This window comes from Ziziphus jujuba, chromosome 2 (genome assembly GCF_031755915.1).
Source record: "Ziziphus jujuba cultivar Dongzao chromosome 2, ASM3175591v1".
Taxonomy (NCBI): Eukaryota; Viridiplantae; Streptophyta; class Magnoliopsida; order Rosales; family Rhamnaceae; genus Ziziphus; species Ziziphus jujuba.
In genome coordinates, this window is record NC_083380.1 from 3299243 (window position 1) to 3308383 (window position 9141).

Sequence of the window (9141 nt, forward strand, 5' to 3'; positions counted from 1 at the left end):
GCCAAATTTTCTTGCAATTTTTTTTTTTTCACAAAACAGGCTTACATCAATAATTATATTTCACAGAGTGATTAGCGCAAGCTAGAGAGGTTTCTTAAATAAAGATGAATTGCACCACTAAACTTAGTATTTGAGATGTTTTAACACTAAACTTAGTATTTGTGTATTGTTAAGTATTTGAGAGGTTTTAACACTAAACTTAGTATTTGTGTATTAATTGTTTATTTATTTTTATAAACATGTAATTTTGTTATATAAAAAAACAACTATGAAACATACTTTCGAAATGTTCGTCCAAAAAAATGAAAATTGTTATATCAATATCTATTTGAAAATCACAAATAAGGGGTATTGTAAATAAGAAAAATTAAATTGATAAAAAAATATTTTTGATATTCATTTGTGTTGAGCATAATATGGAGATTATAAAGTGAAGGGATCTTCCTCCTTATATTCCATTTATTAGAAAGGTAAATTTTTTCACCAAAAAAAAAAAAAAAAAAGAGAAAGAAAGAAAAAATCCCACATGTAAAATTTTATTAAATTGGGCTGAAATTAGGCATATAAGGGCCATCAGTCAAGCCCAATTTTCAGCTGACCATCATGCCAGTTGGGCTAGGAAAGCGAGGGAGAAAATTAATAATAATTTGAATTTTGAAAAACCAACGGTAAGAAAAATTCAAATTTAGGAACGGCAATATTTTCTTTCCCTGGTTTTTAGCCCTTGTTATATTTCTACATTATGAACTTCTCATGCTGAAAACCCTTCTGTTTCTCTGGAAGGAAAATAATAATAATAATAATAATGGGTCAGACAGAGGAACAGAGATTGTTGAAAAAGGTGATGAGATCGGCAGGTGTCAGCGACGCCATCAATCGGCGTTCCCAGAGAAATTGGGCAAGACAGAGACTTTTTCTTACCCTCTGATTGCTATTTAGGGCTTTTATCTCATTCTTTAGGGTTTCTTATTATTTTTTGTTTTCACTCTCTGTGGTGTATCTTAACTTCTACTTTGTCTTTGGTGTGCAGGTGTTTGAAAGCACAAATCAGAGCAAAGAACAGAGGATTCCAAATGTTTAATGGTAAAGGTGCGTAATTTTCTTAATTGCCTTTTGGGTTTTGAAAAGGAAAGAAAATAACTTGATTTTTATCATATTTTTCTTCTAATTGTCTTCTTGTTTTATAATTGTGGTTGTGGGTTTGACTCGAACAACCAACATTGGAATTGCTGGTTATAATTGTTTTGGAAATCACATAGTTTTGTAATTTACGATGTATGGGTTTTGTTTTTTTATGGGGTCTGATGGTTGGGTTTTTTTTTTTTTATTGATTGAATCCTTGCAGGTTGTGGTTACCGAGTAATTGTTTTGGGAGTGACTGAACCGAAGAAGCATCATTGAGATTGCTGGTGATCATGGTTACCAGGTAATGGTTTCGAAAATCACATAAAATCATGTAATTTTCACACATGGGTTTTGCTTTTGGATTCAGTCTGATGGGTGATTTAATTATTTAGACAATTTTGATTTGCATGTAACTCAGAGAAGTAAATGTTGTTAGATTTGTTTGTGCAGTAAAATTGTTAGATTTGTTAGATTTGTTTGTACAATAAAATTACATTTCCAAGTGTGCTTGTATATTTGGTTGTTTCCCCTTTAAGTCATTTTTTCATAAAATACTTGAACAGTATTAGGAGGAAAATAAATCATTTATATTAGATTAATGACTTATACAAAACAATAACATGGACACAGCATAAAACATCCATACATGCAGCGGGATCCACACATGATAACCTTTGGGACACTAACACATAAACACTTAGCATTATTCACTAACTCTAACATGAGAGCTCTCTCTCTAGGAGCCTCCTCTACTCAATAAGTAACTCACATTACATGGCACCCTAGCTTCCCTTTTTATAGCATGCCCATGTCGGTTGCTAAATTCACTCAAACCTTCTGGATTTCTCTTCAAAGTCGGTGCAAAACTTAGATATTTTCTTCACCAATTCCAAAGCTTTACTTGCTGTCCAAATATATAATTCTAAAAACACCAGTCAATGTTGAATATCCTTCAAATAGTTACTCAAGTATACAAAATATTTTACAAACAACCTAACAACAAATGAAACATCATTGAAGTTAGGACAAACAAGAAAAGAAAAAGGAGAGCAAAACTAAAGAAAATTAAAGACTTAAAAGAGAAAAAACACAATGAGGTTGTAATCTGAAAGGAAATTCATTCTTCTTGGCAGTTGGCAGGTGACTCGTAAAAAATGATGTGAATTTTTAGGTAAGGTAGTAGCAGGGTGACTCAAAAGGGGTGGTGAAAATGCATAAAGAAGGTGCCACTTGGGGTTTATAATAGACACCATCTAATGCATGGGATCTGACAAGGCTTGGCATGACCCAAATCCCCCGGATGGTGTCTACCACATTGAGTTTCCTATGTCTTTTTTCTCTTTTAATATTCTTAAGAGTATATGATGTATCATGATTAAATCAACCTAGTCTTCCTTAATTCTCAGTTTCTGACTTCAAATTTGGATGGGGAAACTAATGTAACGATCAGAAAGGCATCTGAATGGAATAGGGATTGTTTAACTCCAGAGAAAGTGTCTGCATTTTGGTTGGCAAGGAGAGCACGTTACATTCAAGCATGTCTAGTGCATGCTTACTTTGCAAAGGTATAAATAATTTTTCTTGTCGTTTTGTACCTTATTCTCAATTGATCTATCTTTTACCTTTCAAAAAATAAAATTCTCGTATTTATTAGTCATGTTCAAAAACTCTAAGTGGTGATCTATGTGACATTTGCTTAAAGTCCTACCGCCATGACATTACAGTTTATCCTCAATAGTTTATCAGTTTTATATTTTTGCTCATTACGTTTGGTTTTGTTTATCTTACGATATGTATATTTCCATGACAGACTTGCTTACCTGCACATGTACATGTTTTTATTTTTTATTTTTTATTTTTTAATTTTTTTTTTGGGTAAATCACATGTACATGTACTTGGATGATAGTCTTGCTGATAATTTTCATTTTTTATTTCTGTAGTAATTACAGCTGGTCTTTGGCTTCCCTCTATACACAATAAAAGACTTTTCATTATGTGTAAATAAGAAAATGTCAGGGGTGTATGTATATTTGTTGTAAAGCGAGGTTGAGTCCCGCTGTACTCTTTGTCAATAAAAAAATATGAAATTTTTGGCGTTTGGGTGAAGAGAATCATGCGGGAATTGCCCGAGGAATTTTCATTTTTCTCTTCCTTCTTGTTGGAGTGCTGTGCGTGTCTCTCTTTCTGTCTCTCATTTGCTTCCTTTCCCTATGTCCTTAAAAAATTAAATGTAAACAAAACAAAAAAAAAACAAAAAAAAGAAAAAGAAAGGAGCTATATTTTTATTATAAAATAATTATACAAAAAAAAAAAACATAAAATGAAACGCATTGAAGAAACCAACCATTAAACAAATAAGAAATTAGTAAAAGATTATATGTGCAAAAAGAACATTTAAGTAAATCAGTAATGATTAAAAAAAAGTAAATTAGTACAACAGCCTAAAATAGGCCTAAAAAAGACAAAATAAAAAAAATAAAATAAGAAATTTGAAATACACGTTAAGAAAAGTAATGAAATTAGTAAACTTAGCTCAAATAAGAAATTAACAAAATTTTTATATTGTTTTTAATTTTATATTGTTAAGTTTTAATATATATTGTTATTATCTCACTAAAAACAGCTTTATAAAGAATATAATTTAAAATATTCTTCATCTAAATATAGTTTACACAATTTTAATATACCTAAAAAACCTAAAAGGAAAAAAATTAATTACTTGTAATAATTATTAAGGAGATAGTCTTAAAAAGTTTAAGACTAGTAGATAATTTAATATTTAAGTTTTTTTTTGTTCTTCAGTTTTTCTAGTACTATTTAACCAAAAAAAAAAATTATCAGATATTCAAGTATAAATTTAACAGTACATTGAAACTAACATTTACCTTAAAAAACAGTTATTGGATAAAAGGCTTACATGTAATAATTATCAACATAGATATAAATAATGCATTATAATGGATGAAAGACATACCATTAATTACTATATAAATAGGAAACTAGGGTATACCTTAGAAAACACTAATTTGATAAAAGACTTGAATACGCATGCAGTAATTGTCAACATAGATAGAAATGTATGAGAATATAAAATTTACATTAAAAAAGATTATCGAAAAGAATACATAATATAAATTCAGATATGGTATAACTAGCCAATGGTGTCCATGAGAAGATGATTATATAGATAAAAAATTCAATTGTCAAGAATAAAATAGAGCCACAATAAGCTTGATTCTATATTACTATTTTGGACCTAAAATACATGCCAGAAAAGATCATCCACTTTATATATTTAGGACCTAAAATCTAAAATACATGCCAGAAAAGATAATCCAAGCAAGGATTCAATAACTGTGTAATCTTACCATTCGAGGCCTCAAAGAGCGAATGGAAAATTCCGACCGATTCAGCGGTAGTTGCAGATCCCGATTTCTCTCGCGCAGTTCGTAGTAAAGGGATGTCTGTGCGAGTCTTCCAGGCTTCTTGTCCCCAAAAAGATCCAAGATGACCTAGACAACAGACAACAATTTCTTTATTTAGTAATTATTGCTAAAATTCTATAACTAAAAATAAATAATTAAATAACACCCTCACCCCATACGTAACAAATCCATCTAGGTTGGCCTCACGGAGAGGAGAAGCCTCCCTCACCACCAGCGTGCAAGTATGGCGCTTCCTGTTGACGATTACTTCCCCAACCTTCTCGAGCTCCTTCAGCTCATCCATGACGATCCTTCTGACGCAATCCCTGCCATTGTGCTTTCGGTTGATGCCGTGCTAAGTCCTCACTTCTCGCACGTGTCGACACAGACCAGGAATGCGCTTATCAGCAGCATCCTTCATGAAATCGACGATGATAACTCGAAGCTGTGGAGTCGCCATTTTCGCTTCTGATATATATATATATATATATATATATAGTTTTGGGTTCTTGAAAAGCAGATGGGATGGAAGAAGAAGATGAAGATAGCAAAATAGGGCTAGGGCATTTGTACGAGGGAGTTTGACCATGGGCTTGGTGTACAGTGGCACAAGGCCCCACTTTAGTCCAGCCCCAAGTTTACAATATATATATTTTAAATTTTTCTATTTTTTTAAATATTTACATTCGTTTAAAACATTGAAATATTAAAATGTTTTAGTAAAAATAATCATAAGAGATAGGCCTTTTTATTATTTTAGGTTGTTTTTATTAATTAGACATAATATTTTTAAATGATATTGTCATTTCTCAAAACAAAAAATTAGATCATAATTATCTTCTTCTTTTTCCTTCCAATAAAGCTACAATTTTGGTAGTTTAATGCAAGAACAACTTAATTGTTGTATTTTGATTACTGATTTGCATCTAAAAATACTAGAATAGTAAATTTTAAATGAACTTTTAGAATTGTCAAAATATTAAAACATGTAATTTTGATTTCTTTTTATTTAATAAAAATTATTGTTTTTGCTTATTTTATTTATTATTATTTTTTAAATGTTAATAAAAAGATAAATTATAAAATTAGACCAAGGTCCCAAAATTTTAGGCCAGCCCAATGCAAGTGGACTTACAAAGTGGATAGTATCATTGAATGAATAGCAACCTTTACCCAATATTTAGGCAAACAAATTGATTGTAACATTATTAATTTTTCAAAAGTTAAAAAAATGACCTCAACGATGAATATCCCCTCATTTCATACAATTTTTATTCAAATCACTGGTTCCCCAAAAAAAAAAAAAAAGGCAAAAAGTTATGATAAGATAATAAAGAGAGACAGAAAGAACTTGAATGTGGTGGATAAGTTGTTAGTAAGGGTATAGTTAAAATAATACAAAAAATATGGGTAGATAAAGAAAAAAAGCATCCAAAGGAGGATGTATGTATCATTAAACACCTATTTGAGTGGGTATTGAGCCATATTCCATAGAATTTTGTGATGTTTTGAAAAGATAATGACTCTTGAACAAACTAATTGTGTATAATTTCTTAGTTATATTAGGTCATGAGTCTCCTGACGTAAAAAAAGAGTTGCTTAATTATTATTGCAATTAAATCGATGATTTGCATAACTACTTTCATAAGATTTGATAAATAAAAAAGAAGTTTGTATTGTGAAGTTGAAAATGGTGCTTGACCAGATAGTATACCTTTGGGTCAATTGTTATGTATATTTGATACTGATTAAAGTCACTTTCAGCTAGAATCAGATCAACTTTGGTCGAAGGTTCTATATATCTGTCTCATAACTATGATCGATTTGATGTTTTTTATTTAGGTGGTGTGTGTATAGGTAAAATAATGAACCAAGGACACGTCACAAAATTTTGGTCCAAATTAATAGTGACAACATTGCCACGTATGAACATAAAAGTGACACATCAGCAGTAGTACTACAATGGCTTGGTTAGAGGTAGATGACTCGGATCCAACAAGTGGAATAAAAGCCATATGTCCGAGAAAAAGCATCCAACGTAGATCATCTGAGATAATTCAAAATACCATGGAAGCCGACATACATGTTGAATTACCGAACATAAAAGGCACGAGGCAAAACTATTATCGAATAAATGTTGGGATTTTATTAACAAAAATCCTGAAGATCAGGAATCAAAACGGGTAAAGCAGCAATCAAGATTCTTTCAAATCAAATTCAAATCGGGTCAACAGAACCCACAAAATCCTCCTGAAATATGTTACTAAATATATTCTAACTTTAACTGCTATAAAGGATACAAAGTCATCCCATTTCAAGGTATGAGAAATTGACCAACTCTAAACAATTTCAACTTCCTTCATTTGTTGTCTGACTTGAGCGCCGAAGTGCCTTGGGCTGGTAATACACCGGTGCCTAGGTGACTTGTTCATTTCTCTGTCTCACAGATGTACTGTTACTGCCATATCCTCAATCCACGTGTCCATATTTTGTTGAGTTGGAGGCCAACCAAAATTTCGACATCAACAGTTTAGCTCACCAGGTAGGGAAAAAAATCCTTACTTTGAAAACTGAAGTGGAAACACTTCAAACACAAATTCAGGAGATGGTGGCAACACGCGACCAAGCCTAAAATGCGAATCAAGAACTGATGCAGCAATGGAAACAGCTTCTCCCTCTTCTAGAAGTAAGAAGAGAAGAAGTGGTGGAAGAGCATCAGAGGGATATAAGCCAAGACAAGTCACCCTAGGATAGACTATCGAAATCTAAATCGTTCCGCAATATAGCTTTGAAAAGTCACAATGACAAGGAATGGAAGAGCAGACATGGACAGGTTGAGGGGAACTTCAAAAATGAAGAAACCACCTCATGAAGATCTTAAAGAAGATTGGAGAGAGATTGTACAAGAGGAAGTCAAAAGACAGAAAGGAGTAGCCCAATTTAACCAACGATGGGTCTCAAATCTGGTACATACACCATTCACCAAATGGATAGCTGAAACATCTCGGTTTGTCCCACCAAAATTCGACCTCTATGATGGTGCAGCTGATCCATTGGACCATTTGATGCACAAACACCAAGCCCACTCGGATTGCCCCATTATAAAAGAGAGGATATAATGTGCAAAATCTTTGCTACTAGTCTCAAAGGAGCAGCACTTACCTCGTTTGATAGTCTTAAACCAGAATCAATTCATTCATTTGAGGAGCTCGTGAACCATTTCGGAGCACAATTCGCCTTCAGTATAAAATTTAAGAGAGAAGTGAATCACCTTTTCACCATAACTCCGGGAAGGAATGAATCTTTGAAAGCTTATACGCAAAGATTCAATAAAGAAAAGGTCACCATCCTAGATTGAAATGAATTAATTGCAATTGAAGCCTTCAGGAAATGGTTACTACGGGAAAATCGGTTATACGAGTCGCTCATGAAAAGAGTCCCTGAGACCATGATTGAAGCAATGTCTCAAGCAGCGAAGTATATCAACCTAGAAGATGACCAAAAGATGAAAAAAAAAGGACAGCACAAGAAGAGTCAAAAAGGGCGAGCCGGTGGTGGAGATAAAAAGAACGATACTTCGATAGCAACCCGCTCGACCCTTCCAACTTTAGATAAAAAAAACAAAGGCTGATAGAAGAAGGCAAGATGAGGTTAGTGATCCTTCCAAACATTATTCTCTGATAGTCTCTCCTGAATGCTTGGTCGACCATTTGGAAGGGAAGAAGTATGTAAAGTGGCCAAAGAAGATGACAATAGATCCATGTCACCGAGATGCAGGAAAGATTCGGTAAGTACCCCTAACAGAAAAGCCCTAAGGATGGAATCAACCCCCAGATTGTATTCTCAGATCATGACACGAAAGGGTTGCATACGCCACACAATGATGCACTAATCATCAAAAAGGACATAGCAAACAATTTGGTTTCAAGAACTCTCATAGACAACGGAAGCTCGGTCTACATCATCTTTTTGTCAACGATGAACAAAATGAAGTGGAAAAGCAACAATATAGAGAAGGTCAATGCTATGAGTCTTGTCGGATTCAATGGCAAAACAAGCCAAGTCATGGGAAAAGTAATCATGCCATCCTGACAAAAGGCAAAACGATGCTTTTGAAAATGATGGTGATTGATGCAGATTTAGCGTACAACGCCATTCTGGGGAGACCCTGGATCCACTCAATGGGAGCTGTACAATCTTCCTACCATCAGGTCGTAAAGTTCCCCATTGGAAATCAGATTGTGGCTGTGCAGAATGATCAAGTCAGTGCCTAAAATTGCTATGTGGCGACCATGAAAGGAAAAAATTATGGAGACAAATAGTAATCACAGAACCTCAGGACCTCAACCGAAGAGGTAAATGAAGTTGAAAGTCCTGAGACTGTTATAGAAGTAGTATTGGACAAGGAGAAGCCGAACCAAAAGTTTAGAATTGGAGCAAATCTATCCGAAGAAGTGAAAGAACGGTACCTGGTGGATGCACCATCTTTACATGAAATGCTAAGCTTCCTAGATGCGTAATCAGGATATAATCAAATTCTGATGCATCTAGAAGATCAAGAAATGACCTCATTTATGACCGATCGAGGAA

General features: G+C 33.5%; 1 long non-coding RNA gene across 1 annotated transcript; it reads left to right on the forward strand.

The window, feature by feature from the left end:
• The first annotated feature begins 761 nt into the window (after window positions 1–761).
• On the forward strand, window positions 762–3213 carry LOC132800631 (uncharacterized). Its single transcript, XR_009635846.1, has 3 exons — window positions 762–1089; window positions 1346–1426; window positions 2532–3213. It is a non-coding gene; the product is annotated as an uncharacterized LOC132800631 (long non-coding RNA).
• Window positions 3214–9141: the final 5928 nt, after the last annotated feature.